This window comes from Tetrao urogallus, assembly GCF_951394365.1.
Source record: "Tetrao urogallus genome assembly, chromosome: 12".
NCBI classification, from domain to species: domain Eukaryota; kingdom Metazoa; phylum Chordata; class Aves; order Galliformes; family Phasianidae; genus Tetrao; species Tetrao urogallus.
In genome coordinates, this window is record NC_136825.1 from 3859489 (window position 1) to 3876185 (window position 16697).

At 37.8% G+C, this 16697-nt stretch overlaps 1 protein-coding gene across 1 annotated transcript in view; it reads right to left on the reverse strand.

Annotated features, from left to right (window-relative positions):
- Positions 1–16697, reverse strand: part of CDH13 (cadherin 13) — a gene marked incomplete at both ends in the record, with an annotated part of 413730 nt that overhangs the window by 308067 nt on the left and 88966 nt on the right. The gene's annotated exons all lie outside the window — the stretch shown is intronic.

The following is a 16697-nucleotide window of genomic DNA, read 5'->3' on the forward strand; positions in this document are numbered from 1 at the left end:
CCACTGGTTTCATGTGCCATTTTTCACACTAGTCCAGGTGAAAGCCTACAGCACTCATCACAACAAATTTCAAAATGTGCTGGAAAAGCTACAAACACATCAATGATATGTCAAGAAAGCTAACAGCATGATAGTAGTGCATGACTCAGCGGTCCAGTCAGGAACAAATAATTGGCATCTGTTTCAGAAACAATTTCAGAAGTATTCTCTGTCTCTTAATTAGTATAGATTACAGTATGTTGCAATGCATTTCATTACCCTTCACTCCATGCCCTAGATAAATCAGTAGAAGGAGGGACAGAAGTCTCTCCAGACAAACTATTACTCTAAGTATGACTTAGAAAAAGCAGTCAAGAAGATGCTATTTAGCCTCCAACTATTCCATTGCAAAAAGATGCCTTTCAGTTGACTGTGCAATGTCAAATTGCCTCACTTGAATCACAGAGGAGAAATTATATATGACCTTTATCCTTCTGCACAGTCTTATCTATCCCAGAGCTTTTTAATACAATTTAGCACAATTATTTAGAATGATTTCACAGCAATATGAAGGCAACATTTTTTCTACAACCTTCTGAAAGGCATCTAAGACATAAATTAATTTTATGGATGCTAATTTCACTGAGCTCTCAAAGTAAAATGTAACTAAGAATGCTGCACTGAAAAATAGGCTGAAACTATGCAATTACAGAATATTTTTACAAGGAAAATAGCTGAGTTTTCATGTAAATTTACCTTTCATATTTTGAGTATCTAATTGCATGAGTTTACTCCTCATTTAATACACAGAGCTCTCTAGCATTTTGGTATCATATTTTGTTGAAAGAAAAGAATTTAACAACCAACAATTTTGGGGCAGACATTACCTGATGCCACAAGCAAAGAAACCAAGCTGCCTACACCTAAGCCTGGACGTATACAGAAGGCTCTATCTACACTGCACAATAAAGCAAGGCACACACAAAATATACAGTTTTATTTAAACAAAGTCTCCTACAGTTGCCAAATCAAACCCAGTTTTCACCCAAATAAAAACATTTCTTAACAATGAGTAATACCATGTTACTGAATTTCAGCTGTCCTCCTACGCTCGTTGAACTGTATGTTGCAGAAGATTTGTTTTTACAGAAAGAAAATGGGCACTTTTATTTTTGCTGAAAAAAAAACAAACCCTAAAAACCAACCTGTTTTCCTTTGAGAGCTGAAGAGTGTTTTGCTCCTTTTCGTTTTCATTTTTTTAAGGTAAAATAAAATGCAAACTTAATCAAACCATAGACAATACCTGGGTAAAAAATAAATGTCTCAAACTTGAGAAGTTAAGAAAACTAATAAGTTGAACACAAACGCTTAGGCAACCTTAACTGCACCTATACACATTTTTCCAGCTATAATAAGCCCATTAAGGAACATTAATTTTAATAAATACAGGCTATAATCTGGCAGACATAAGTAGTTTAGAAATACTTCATGAAATTGTTTACCAATAAAACCTTACACATTATTCTTTAAATTCATTTTTTAAACTAACACTATTGACAAGCTCTTTGGGAGCAGGAGCGGATTGTAATCTCATATTTAAAGATGTACAGTTCAGGACTCTCATAATTGTGATAAACATCCCACCACACAAGGAAGACAGATGTTCTTCTAGAGAGGAAAGTAATTCTTGAAAGGTTTACAGTGTACATAAAAATAATATTTCCAAATATGCAGTAATAACTTCTGTAACTGAGTATTTTGAATGAGAATTAATGACTAAGTAATTAAGTAGGTGCACAGGAGAGACAGCATGGTAAGGAGAAACCCTCTGGACTATAAAAACATCTATAAGCCTCTGCTTAGTCTAATTTTTCTCACTGGAAATGGCCAGCACTCTCAATATTAGGCTTTAGAATATAATTCAGATTTATCCTGACAGGTAATTACAACAACATGGATAACAACATTCTTGAGGACTCCAAATTTTCCACAAATTGCAGCAACATCAACAGCTTCTTACGCGATTTGAAATAGAGGCAATTTACACAGAAAAGTCTTACAAAATCTTCATCTTCAGTTCTGCTGACCTTGAGTCTGGATCTCCACTTCTGCAGATGCCCAGTGTGGCAAACATCTGGCAGAAGTCATAAAACAAATGGACACTTTGAAAGATGACTTCGTTTCTTCAATCATCAAATGGAGGTAAAGAACACTGGACATTCCACTAGTCTATCTGCAAGCATAAACCAACTAGGCTTCTATTAGAATTAGTCAAAAAAGCCTTTATTTATATATGAGCAGCCCAAGAATGGGGTTCAAAAGGGACGAGCCAACATCACCTGCTGATTGCAATCACAGCACTGCTCTTTGTCTGGGTGTTGGGAGGGAGGGAAAGAAAAAATGTCTTAACATGACTTACACCAAAGTCTTTGAACACTGAGTTATATTCAGCAGTACATTTCACATGGTATCATCTATCACTCACAAACCAACATTACACTTTCTGCAAGGACTGGTGGGTTTTGCTCCTAACAGACAGCCAACAAGAATAGCAATTAAAAGGAACCAGAGTATGGATGGGTACATGTTACAAACAAAGTGCTCTTTGATCCTCCAGGTTGAAAGGCCTTCTGAGAAACCTTTATCTCATGAGGTGACAAGAAATGCTTTAGAGCCTTTTGACTTCTCTGATACCAGCCTCTTTTGAATCAGCTTTTAATGATTCTTTGTAATTGGTAACACCAAAGTAGAAGCTGATTGACAGGCTCCCAACAAGCTGTTTATACAGTGGGAAATCAGGATTATGGCAACGTGTGGAATGTTTATTTAACTCCCTACACAAACACAACACAGTCGGACATCACCTACTCAGCCTCAGAGCCGTGTTGCAAATGGCATGAAAACAGTAAGTTCTGCTCACAGCTAGGAAGGCAATCCTCTTGCTGGCTTTGCAAAAAGCTTTCAACAGGATTCACATCAAGGCATGGAAACCGGTCAGCTTCCACACGCAGAGAACCACGTGCACCTCATCCTCACTGTAATAGCTATGGTCCGGCCTGGCAATAAGGTTCACTGGAACTGCATGAAGAACTAGTCATATCAAGGTGAAAGTCACAGACATTGACACTCAGCTCAGGCCATGAGGAGCTTGGACAGGGATCTTGCTTATCTTCTTTTGCAGTTCTGCTCATTTTTACTCTGGAACAGCTTCTGGTCAATGAGACTTTGATACAACTTTTCAAAACTCAGTAGAACTTGACTTTCCAAAATGTTACCTCATGTTTGATCTCTTTGTTTTACAATTTCAAGAAGAGCACAGCTCAATATGGAGAAAGGAAAAAAAATTATAATGTACTTATCAAAACAGCAATACCCAACAAAAGCAAACATTATTTTCAGTCCATTTCTCCCAACTATTTAATAACTTGACTTTTGTATACCAGTATTGCACAGTTATAATAGGAAGACAGCTACAGCATAATGTGCTTTCTTCTAAAAGGTCATCATTGTATTAGAATTATTTGATGCATTGTGACCACAGCAGACATTTTTTAAGAGATAAGAGTGTATGCAACATTTTTCTACGATTTATTGTCATCAAGAAAGTCTATTTAACTTTTGCTTTCAGAAGAAACATCTGCAAATGATTGGCATAACTCAAGGAACCTTTGCAGCTGCAACTTTCCAAAGAGCAGAGCAGAAAGCCGTGTTTATCAAGATGTCTAAGTCGGATTAAGCAAGTACAAAAAAGAAAAAGGAACTGAGAAAAAAAATATATCTCCACAAGTACAAAACAGCTAATTATTGGAAGTAAATGTTTCATTATCTGTGTGTGACACCCAGAGCTGAATGGATCATTAGCTAAACTCCCCGTCAGCATTCCACATAATGTTTTCTTCATAAGCACTTGCATAAGTTTGCCGGCAGTCTCATTGCCTTAACTGGAATGACTTACACGCAGTGTGCAATGAGCAACGACAAGGAGAAGCAGTGATTTTTCCAGGGTCTTATTGTCAGAATCACATGCACTTCCAACATATACTCAGGCCTGATTTGGGAGCGTGGTGGGTCAGGGATCACAGCACATGCAGCCCCCTGGTCTTCAAAGTAAGAGAACTTAATGGCACAAAAGCAGGCAGCTCAGTGCCAGCTGGCCGCGGTGCCACTGAGCAGTCCCAGGCACATTCATGTACCGCTGTAAGATGTAGCTGTAGAGCATTAAGGAGCAGCACAGACAAGGCGCTGTGAATCGTTGGCTCCCACTCACACAGCGCACACACTGTGCTGCCTGAACGCCACCCGTGAATTAGCTGACAGCTAAACATCAGTACACAGAGAAACCAGCTAAGTACAAGCAAGTCCAGGTGGAAAGCATCGCAAAGATCTTGAGAGAGCCCATAAAGGAATGGGATAGCAGGTGGTGACAACTCCGGGCAGCTCAGCTCTGACCCATGACTGTTCAGGCCAGTTTTAGCACCATCGGCTCATAGTCACTGTCTGAGCACAAGAGTACCTTCAGCATCAGCTCTCTGCCTCTGTAGCAGCAGCCTTCAAGAGTGCATTGAATTATTTTAATATTTAAAACATTTTATAAAATGCTATAAAGGCTGGAAAATGTACTAATCTCCATTAATCTCCAGCAGTGATCTACCAAGATTCTCAGTAACTGAAAACAGATGTAGGAGAATATTCCCTGCCCCAGAGGTCATATTACTTCTAGCAGCTAGGAGTATTTACCAGTTACAGAATGCTTCTATCTGTGGTGTGAATAGGATGCAATTTCAGTAATGGACCTCCCTTCTCCATTCCCCTCAGAGAGGCTGTTTTAAGGCAGGTTCTGCAGCTCATTTGATTTTAAAAGAGGGAAGCACTATTTGCCGAAGCCTTCTGCTCAGCTCTGTTTGTTTGCTGGTTCCTGTGCTGTAGGTGGGCTCTGCCTGAAGCCCCTGTGCTGGGGGAGGTGGATGGGTGGCAGGGACCTGCACTTCATTGCTGCGCTCATTTCCAAAGACTGAAATAAACATAAAAGAAGTGCAGCTCACTGAAGGTGTTTCAGCACATAAAATGAGTTCAAAAGGCTCCCGGAGGTATAGTCTTCCTGAGCTGAGAAACTACAGCACTAAAGGAGAACTATTAATTAAATATATCGTAATAGTATCTGTTGGAAGAGACTGAACGGGATCCTGGCTGCTCCTGAATCTCAAAATGAAGCCACAAATGGGAACCAGTTAAGGAGCAACAAATGCTGAAATTTCTTTCTCTGGAAAAATGGAATTATGTTTCATTTTCATAGATACAAAACATAGAGCATACATTAATAAAGAACTTTCCAGTAAGCTTTAAGCAACAGTGGCAGTAGCATGCCTCCCAGAGAACACATTTCCTCCAGAATCAAATCAAGCAAGCTGATAAAACGTGCTAACTTTGGTCCTGAAAACCACACTGTCCTCCTCACTGAACTAAATGTTCACAAGCATCATTACGATGGTAATTATTGCATTGATTAGACACTGCACTGCCATGTAAGCTACCATTGCCTTGTGACACAGCCGACACATGGCTGCATCACGCTCTTGTGACACTGAATATTAACTACTGAGCTGACCATTTTGATTACTAGGCATCCCAAACTGTCCTCAGATGCTCTGTTTCCAGGGTGCTATATAAATATACCAACATTTTTTCATATGCTCCAGGCCAGAAGAGGAGAGAACCAGGCAGAAGTTCGGCTCTACGTGAAGCAGAATGCAGCAATGTGTTTTCAAATCACAGAACACCATTAAAGGAATTAAATACATTAAATGTGAAATGAGTAAATAAATCCCAAGAAATGGAATTAAGATGAGCATTAATCAGAAGGGTGTTGAGCACGGCATGTGCATGGACCAGTTCATAGGAACCTTACTAATTGCCTTTCAAAAGCCACTTTATCCTATTAAGATTATCCTCAGGAGGCTCAAGACGTTGAGAGCGGGGGAAGGACTGGAAAACCTGGCCACATTTATCATGTGAAACAAACAGAAATTGACTTGTATTTATCTTATGAAGCAAAACCTCTTATCTCTCTCTCCTGATATTTAATCCTTATTTTTTCCTAGCAATATAAATAACGAGACACACCAATTAAGCTGAGGGTAACCTTCTAAGCAACAAGGAATAAATACCACAACACCAACTTCACGTGTAATTTCTCTTGTGCACAAGGATCAGTGCAGACTACATGACAGTTTTAAACTTACTGCCATGACCAAGCAAGGTATAAATTATGACAGGTCCACACGGATTACAGATGATTTGAAACAAATCAAAGACATTAACTTTAATAAGGTGCTTTGTCTCTCTTAAATGTCACTCTTACTTTCTGTAACAGCAGCCACTAAAAATCAATGATCGGAGACCTCTGCTTGCAGCAGAGCTGTTAACCTCTGGAACTTCAGCCAAAGGAGCCCATGCAGCATGGCCACAAACCCACCTTGCAGGTTCCTCCTCTGCAATGCACAGCACCTGCAGTAACTCCACATTCCTCCAAAAGCAGTGCCTCAGATTAAGTCTGACAGTGACAAAGATGAATGACATACTCAGCATGTTGTTTTGTTTTGTTTTTTTGCTGGTTTTGTGCTTTTTTTTTTTCTCTTAAGCGTTTTATCTTTTCATAAGGAAAGTCAACATAGTTTTCAATTAAAAATATTTTGTAGTTTCAGATTATTGTCTCCCTAAAAGCTGTAGTCAGAGAATGCAAGTTCCTCATGTATTGCTGCAGGACTGTAAGCATAGCAGGGCTAAAATAAAACCACAAAAGAGACTGAAAATTGAATCAAAATGCTTATTACACTTTCAATAACAAGGCAATAGCTCAATCTGAGTCTCAGCCAGCTCTCAGTAAAGTCAGTGACAGTTGTTTCATTGAAATGAAACGATGTGTGATTAGGTCCTCACAGAATTATATGTAATGGTATATTCAAAATTGTAAAGAGTTTCAGGATGGCATCTACAAGCCTATTTTCCTTCTGGATTTCTGCAGTGAAGCTACTGTAAAAAGGAGAATCAATACATAATTCAATATAGTGGAAAGATTATTATAAAGCATTATTAATATCGCTCAAAGATTTTGGATAATAAGAAAGAAACCCCTCATTGCTTCAGACGTGCCTACTGACTTGCACCAAACACATGAACGCTGTTTCAGATTAAAAAAAAAGACTGTTCCAGATTTCAAGATGAAATCTCTAATGCAGTATGAGCACTAACAGCACTATTTGACAGAGGGGTCAGGGGAAGAAGGTCTTAAAGCTCCTCAAGATAAATTTTCCTTTAAAATTTAATTTTTCATGATGCTTTCCAATGCAAAGCAAAGAAGTATTTCTTTACCTAGTCTGACAGTTTTGCTTACAGACTTGCACTGTTACTGATAATATCCACTGCAACTCTTGATCTTCCCATGAGGTTTGCAGAAATATCTAAGTGCTAACTCACACCTTAACACTTCTCTGTCAAAGTTAATCTGAAATTGATTCTACTTTCCACAGAGTAAAACAAAACTGCATGCAGTCAGCTACAAATGGCACTGAAACCAGCGCTCAGCACTTTTTGTAATTCCTGCAAGATTTCATGAGTATACCATAGGAGCTTTCTACTAAACCATTGAATGCTTCAGATCAAAATACAGCCAAAAATATTTCTATCTTTGGAAAATATATATATATTTTTCTTATCCTGTAATTTTTCTAATTAGATTTCTTTTAACACAAATTTGGAAGAGAAGAACACAGAACAGTGTATTTGCATTCATTACCAAACATTAGAATTAAGCAGAGTTCAATTTTGACTGTAGAAGATCTGGCAAATGTCATTTCTAGTTTCAGCTTGGTAGAAAAGGAACTCTAAATTCAGTTTAATTAATTAGAAACAAATGTGTTTCTGAGATTCAGGAAGTTTTCTTTACAGATTACTTCTTTGTCCTACTACTAAGATTAGAAAATGATTTGTTTAGTACAAAAAATATAAGAGAGAACCTACAAAAAAATCCCAAGTGAAGTGATATACTTGATAAAAGAAAATGTTTTGTGACATTTTAAATAGCACCCACAACTCTGTGGGCCACTTTAGCTTATTACATCTATCTCACTACACAACACACTAGTCAGGGAAAAGGAGCTCACAACCACATCTGGTGACCTACCAGAATGGCATCTCATTATTGGAAGCCAAAATAACCCTTTGATAAATATGCATCAACTAATCAATATCTCAACAGCATGATATCACCAGGCAAACTTTAGTTATACGACATTATGCTGGATAACTGTTTATAGTAAGTTTCTAGGGAAGATATTTCCATTCTTGTCTCATATGAAGTCTCTGAAGTACAGCTGAGGAAGCACACACTTACAAAACTCCCTGATATCGTGGAAATTGACCATTATCACTTTGCATGGAAGTCACCATGTTTAATACCAACCATTCACTTGTCTTGCTGTCTTGCAAGATGGTAGGCCTACAGATCCTCCTTTGCTTCTCTGAGTAAAACTGCTTTTAACACAATATGCCAGGTGGCTTTCCTATAATCTATTAATGAACAAACAGCAGATGATGCACAATGGAAGGGATGCTCAGAATCTTTCAAGGGCATCCTTGTTGCTTTTCTCATTTCACAGCAAAACTAGTTGTTAATTTTTCCGCAAAATTCCTATTGTCATTTGTCACTAATAATGATCACTGTAGGGCATTCCAGTGAGGAAATGCAGTCTTGTTGTCTGTGGAAATCAATTTACTGACACCATTAGAGCCATGCAAATAATTTATTTTTGATTCAGCTGCCAAGCAGGAGGTATTGAGGGAGTGTTCCACCAGAACTGAACTCAAAAGAAAAATCATTTTTCTTGCCAAAAAGAAAAAGGAAGAAGAAAGGAAGGAGAAAAGGAAACAAGAAAGGGAAAAGAAAGGAAAAATAAGGAAGAAGAGTTCTGGAACTATGAAATTACAAGGTGAAAGAGTGGCTGATATTCTCCATGTACCCAGTAGCTCCACTGTTCACCACGATCTGGATAGGCTCAATTCAGCTGCTCCCCTTATCCAAAGATACTGGAGCATGCTTTCACAAGACTCTCCAAACTAGCAATCTACATCAGTCCATTTTGTTCAAATCATCTCAGTTCTATCTAGTTAATCATTGTAGGAAAAAAAAATCCAAAATCACAGCAATGATACTCTAGTATGTGGCTGGAAAATCTGAGAAAATCCAAAGGTGATTTTTCTTTCCTTGCTGAAACTGATGTTTAAATATTTCCACTGTTTGAAATCATTACAAATGAATATTCTCCTGCACACAAGCAGGTTCCAGTCCCTGGATAGCAGCAGTCCCTGCTATGGAGTCAATCTTTCGTTTAATCCACACACAATTAATCCATTTAAAGTATAACAGTCTCAACAGAAGGGTAAAGCAGAGCATATATGCTAGGAAGTTTCATTCTCCTGGTTCTGTGGCACATATCAATCCTAATAAAAGCTCTGCTCCTCAGGAAATCCTAGATGAGTACTTTGCTCAGTTACCAAAATGCAGTACCACTCGTAGATGGAAAGAATGCAAGCCTTACCACTTTCATGCATGAAAACCAAGCTTCAGCAAGAACAGTACCCTTCTGTGGAAACTGGATTTCTTGTTGTAGATATGGTTTTCATCATAATTGCTCCAAGTCATTTGCTTCAGCACAGAAAACACACACTAGGAAACATGTATGCCTTCACTTTTGCATGGCCGCCCAGGTAACGGTCGCCTTACAGTTCTTCTGGAAGGACAAACCTTTTTGTAAGCAAAATCTTCTGCTGAACTTAAGGGAATTTAGGTATATCATTACACCAAAATAAATCTCTCTGGAGCACATGGGGAGTTTGCTGAAATACCTTGCTATTGAGGATCTAAAGCATAGCTATGGCACCAGTAAGAGTTAAGTCAAGTGTGTCCAGCACTTGTTCAATTACAAGTAATTTCATTTCAATTAATTATCAGTGCTAACTGTAGTTAGTATTATACAATTCTGGGAAATGATGCTGACGTATAAAAACAGTAGTAAGTAGTCAATGACTAATATTTCCAGAAGCATTAAGATTAATAGATTTATTATGCAAGCGTTAAAGCTTCTATATTTCAGTTCTTCTAACTGTATTGGAGAAGCTATTAAGGACAGAACGTCTCAAGGAATAAATATGTCAGAAGTAATAATCTCATTTTTAATAAAGTTTCTTATTTTGATTTACAACTGACAGAAGCTGTTATTCTATCCTACCATAAAGCCTCTGCCTACCTGCATAGGATTTCAGATACTTCTCAAAAGAAACACAAATCTTACAGAACATTTGGAGCACTGCATTTTCTTATTAATCACAGGAGAGAACACGCTGGCTCCATTGTTAATGATAATAGTAGAGAATTTCCCATGAAACAAAACTTATTTTCAAGAATTAGAAGTAGTAAGCTCTTTGGTTGTGTAACACACTGTAGCTCCCAGACTACTGCTTTCTTTTCTTTAGCAAAATATTGCAAAATAGTTATTTCCTCTTTTCTTCTGACTACAAAACACTTAACTTGATTCTCCATAAATAAGAAGCGGACTGTCAAGCAGACACAAAAGTAAAGGTGTCAAAGGCAGGGAAAGCAAATAATATTTTAGGTCACATAAAAGCAACTTCTAATCTTGGCACTGAAGCATCTTCAGTTGTTTATAATGGAAAAAAAAAATAAAAAAAAACCACTAATTTCAAGTATTCTTATATTTACAGTTTCAATTCAATTTCAGCAAAAGAAATTGAACAATGCTTTGAATACTATTAAAGACAACGGGAGACAGAAAACATTCTTGAGCATGCCAAAGCTATAAAATATGGTGAGCTGCCACACCACAACTCATGGGCTATTTCATCCTGAATTAACCTGAAATACATGCATATTAATGACTATTTATGTTGCTGTATACACTTGGACTTTCTTTTGTGGAGGCCAGTACTGAGTTACCCCTTATATGATATATAAAAGATGCTTCATTCTGAGCCTGGCTGCAGGACTGCCATCCCAAGGTATGGCGAAATTACAAATACACTTTTTGGCCAAATATGCAGCATTTTCTTATGAAGATCAGAAGTAGCGTGCAAGGAAGCAAACAAACCAACATGCATTGCTGTCCACATGAGTGCATTCTAATGTTTTTTTCCTTTACAGTTCTTTGATTTCTGCCTCCCACTGTATTTATTCTTTAAAGTTGAAGCTATATTTTTGCCTAGGTTGGTGTTAATGTTTTATCGAGGTCAAATTATAGTGGTCTCCCTACTGTTTTATTGTAGGAGTTGAGAGCTGGCACTGTAATTAAAATTCCAGCTAAATAAAGCCTGCAGGAGTCCTACATGTAAACCAAGCAATTTTTCTAGCAAACCAGCACACATTTTCTGTTGCCTCTACTTCACCACCACACAAAAGTAAAATGAAATCCATGTGCCTGAACATGAGAAGCAATGCTTCTCATCAGCATGGCAAGCAGAAAATGAATAGATTCTAGTTAGAGAATGTAACAAAAACAAAAACAATGCATCCAGTTTTTTAAAATCTCTGCAGTATTTTGGCAAAAATTGCAAGACAGGACAACTTCTGTACATAAAACCCAGATGCTGCTGGAAGGTCCACACCACAGCTGATGAAATGTAAGAATGAAGTGCAATTTGCTCTTCAGTAAACCTGAACTCATGGTAACAGAATGGTCCCATGCATCAATTACAGCAGCAATTGTTTCAGTCCAACATGCCTTTAGTTTCAGAACTTGCTTGTAAGTGTACCAAAGATGTACGGATGCTCACCTCAACTTTAGTGCAGGATTTTTCTTTTGCTATCCAGTACCTGTGAGCTGTTTCAGTATTGCTTCCTTTGTGCTGCTTTCTTTAAAAGCTCCTCAGTTCTGCTTCAGTTCTCTCTGCAGCCTTGAGACAGAGAACTTTCAGAGAGGAAATGATCCAAGCTAGTATGGACAGCAGTGTCCCAGATTGCTACAGGCATCATTTTTTAGGTCATTTCCCTGTTCTCCTGATTTTATTTCCACTTTAAAAAAGGATTCTTAAGATTGTTTGTTGAAGTTAATCCCTTTTGGTCAGACTTTCTTAAGCCAATTTCTTCTTTTAACAAATTCCACCACTTTCCATCCTTGGTATATTTCGAGAGGGGTTAAAAAATAACAAACATTTGATTTAATATGCATTACAGAACACGGGATGAGCATGCTTCACTGTCTATAGCTGCACTTGTTGCTCACTGAGACACGGTCAGTACAAGGCATACGAATGTGCTGAAGACATTCCAAAAATGATCAGGGTTTTCAGAATCAATCCACAAAATGCTACCTTCTCTATTCTAGAGAAAAAAGTTCAGATGGTTGAGCTGAACTGGGACAGAAGACAAAAATCAGAAACACTAGTCTCCAGCTAGAAAAAAAGGACTCAATCTAAAACATTTCTGAAAGACGTCATGAGTTTACTGCCAGCATTACTTATTCTCAGAGAGAGACAGAGAAATCAGATGCCACAAGAAAGCTATGTGAAAAGGAAATGCATCCATTAAAGCAGACAGTAGGCAACTTGTGCAGACAGACTGCTCTGTTCAGGAAAGAGTGCTTTAAATAAGCATAGGGAAAGGAAAACTATGAGTCGAAACATGAGTGTAACCATTTAAAAAGTTCTAATTTGATTTGATTCGGAGATAAATCCTAAAAGCCAAAAGTTAACTGTGAACTACATCTGCAATTATTTTCAAGAATACTTGCGTGCTTGAAGATATCATTAACTTAGAAAAGATTCTATGTTTAAAGAAAGATTCAACTTCACTTACTTCCATTAATTCTTGCTAAATGTCCCCACTGAACTTTGAAGTGCAACGGAAATGGTTAGCTGTCTTTTGAATGGTGCTTTTCCAAGATCCTCAAATTAAAAGCTGTCAGAAATGCAATCTGTGACAATACAAAGCTACTCACTAACAGAGAGGCAGGAAGGTCTCAGCGTGCAGAGATGTGTGCTACTTATGTTTGTCAAGTCCAAAGAGCCTCCTCATGATGGAGTGACGTGGAAAGGGCTGCAATACCAGACAACACCCTGCCCCTAACCCACATTTTCAGGAAAAAAAACAAAATCACCCTGTTACATTTTGTCACTTATGAGCAGTTTGCATCAGCCTCTCTGCTTGTTGAGTTTGTCCTATACCAAGAAGCCTACATTACCCTAAAAGATAAAGATTTCAGCCTTCCAACATGTTAATATAGGTGTTGGAAGGCTGCACTGTTTTGGCCTCTTGGCCTGCATTGTTTTTCAATTAGGAAGGAATAGTTTAGTTAATCTGATTTTTGTTTTGGAAATGCTGACTGGAAATGAAGTGAAAAGTCTTCCATTAGAGCACCTGGGGACATTGTTAATACAGGTTTTGCACTGCACTGAGCAACAGACCCATCCTGCTAATAATGAGCAGTTGGTCACTGATTTGGACTATTAGAAGAACAGCTGGCATGCTTCAGTCAACCAAAGCCTACACATAATTTCAAAAAGAATTATCTGCAAACCATTATTGTTCCTGGAAGGTCTCCAGAAAAAAAAATATTAATTTAATCTCAAGTGAAGTAATCTGCTACTTTTACCCTCCTAAACTCAGAATCTACAGGCTACATCTGATACCTTTATCTGTGATTACCTAAAACCTGCTATATTCAGCATGAAGAGCCAAAATATTAAGGAGAACTTGGCATTTTACAGCATATTGGGTTAGTCTGCCACATTGGCTCTATGCAAGTTGCAAAAAAAAAGTGAATCAGAAGAGATGAAAAATGTGGTAATTGTATGGGTAAGAGTAAATAGAGAGTAACACTGCCATATCAGTAGCATGAACCAGCTGCAAAAAGAGGCCATCTGTAAAGTCAAAGGGCGTGGTAATCAGTGGGAATAGAGGATGTGATAAATCACAGATCTCACACAGCCCTCACCTACCTGTCTGAGAGCCAGCAGGAAATGTTGTGATGTGAGTGTGATCAGCACTATGATTTGTGTACGCACCTGATGCTGTAACTTTGATCTTTCCACAAGCATTATTCTACTGAAGCAAAGAAAATCTTGAAGGCTTCAACCTTCCTTAACAGCAGAATTACCTTTAAGTATTAATGATAAGCAGACTAATAACTTTCACATCATATGAGTAAACCTAAAAGTTTCAATATGGTTGAGTAGGAAAGTCTTCTTTAAAATCTACAGAATGAAAAAAGCACCCAAATGCAAACAGACAAAGCCCTGATCTTGAAACAGTCCAAGCTCTGAAACATGCAATCTATCATGTAAGAGACAGAAGAGGTCAGCCATTAATTAACATCCAAATTAAAGCTTTTCAAGTAAGGGTCAAAGCTTCCTTTGTTTTGACATTTAGATCACTGACAGTGTATTCCCCAGCTTAGTATGCACAGCACACCACCTAACGCCTTTATGTTAATTGCCTCAATTTTTCAAGTGTACTATTTGATTTATTGTCAATTAAAAATACCCCCAAAAGCCAAGACTCATGTATGTTAAGTATAAACATGATTAATGCAATGCAATTACATTTCCACATTTGATGGGTCTGATTAGAAACTTTCTATCTACCTGGCATGATGGAGCACCGTCACTACCAGTGACCTGTCAGTGTTGCCAAAGACAAGCTTGCTGATGAGAAAATGTGATGACCACGGATGTTTCTGATAGGTAAAACCTGCAGTTAAATTCTGTCAATTACTGCCTTATCAAGAAAGTAAGAATCTTTGCTATCTTCTCCATGTGATTACAGAAGGTGGTCATAAGGGTACACTACAGATCTACAAAGAAGAAAAATCTGGTGATGTCACTGCCTGCTAAAGCAGCAGTTATGTAGACAGATGCGATGGTATTTCCAGAGAGTGAGAATCCTCTCCTGTACAAATCCTCTCCAAGAATATCAAGGGACCACCTGGTTTTAAGAAAATTGCATTGGGGAAAGAACTGGGCAGACCACAAACAGGTGAGCAATGCCTCATGTTGTGTGTGGCCATAGAAGACACAAGGGATAATAACAGAAGGAGGTCTGATGTAGGAAAAAAAAAATCCATAGAAAATTCAACAAATGAAATTAAGAAAATTGAAGAGTGGATAAGGCTGGAGATTGCTGTTAAATGGGACACAATGATTAATCAATAAAAAGTAGTTTAGTCTTAGCACAATGAGATAAAAGATAACAAATTGCAACCTGATCTCAGTGAAATTAATAGGAAGGAGGGCAAGCATCACAAGCAGGCTGCTGTATTTGTTATGGTCAACTCGTATGTAAGTTTTGATAAGAAGCAGTACAAATGAGAATAAGAAGATTGTGTACCCTGCCTTGGAGTTTCTCTTCCAGTGAGGATAAAATAATTAACACCATCATATTTGTAAGTAGTGGATACATAAGAAAGACTCATATCCAATATTTAATTGCTAGGATGATGCTAGCCATGGAATGTACAATAGGTCCTTGTTTAAATTGAAAAATAAAAAGGAGAAAGACTTTTATAGCACTTCAGAAAAGAATTAAGAAGCTCCTTGCCTTATCAAGGACTACAAAAGCAATCCCTGCTATAGACCTGCTTTGCATATTCGGTCTATTAATTTACATAGCCCTGGTAAGCCTCACATTCCAATGCAACTGCTAAATTACACCACTCTTGGGTAATGAGTATAAAAAGATGCAAGAGCATGCAAAGTGTATTCAAACAGACAATTAAAAATATCAATTCTGTTGACAGCTAAAATGAAGAAACTGTGCAGAGGTTTAATACTGCTGCATGAAGGACGTACTATTTACAAGTGATTGCATTAACTAGAATCATGCATTGACAGTCTGCCTTTGTTCAGCATTATGTATTAGGCCAATTTAGTGTCTGCCTATTAAAATAATTTAATTCCCAAGATAGTTTCCAGGCATTTCTAGATCTCTTCCTGTTCCTCCTTCCTCTTCACATTAATGATGGTGTCTTATGGACCATTTTCACACCAGTGCAGTTTACTGGGTCATCACAGAGCTCACCAGTCAACACCGGTTCAACCAACTTGTCCTTTACATGCTTGGCAAGACAAGCACAAATTAGCAGATCTGGCCACGTGCTACACTCTCAAAGTTCAGAAGTACCCAAACAATATAACAAAAGCTATTTTTATTCAACTTAAACTAATTAGTATTGTCCTTCTTTGCATAGGCCTTCAGTGCTGCATGCTTATCAAATGCATGCCACAAACCTCTACTTTTATAGCAAAGGAAAGCTTCAATCCAATCAAGGCGAGCTTATAAATGAGTGGAAACTGTCCTGTGAATCAAATTCAGAATTTAAAAGGAAGCAAAATTCTCAACAGAAACTGGAAGTTTGAAATCTGTGCTTTAAAGTGAATAATCCCATACCTCTGAATAACATTGTTTGTTAGTTTTTATTTTCTTTTTTTTTATTATTATTTTTGGAAGTGGTATTTTAAAGCCTCTTTGCAAATATATTATACCTTCCTCCAAACAAGCATAACAGTGCACATATATCAGTATGTTGTGAAAATATCTGGAAGTAACTGAGATGAGAAATGCATGCATTTGCTGAGTGACACTGCTTTGCATATTGCTTTACCAGACCATGCACTGCCACGTGGGATCCAGATACTGCATTTACATGCTAGCAGCC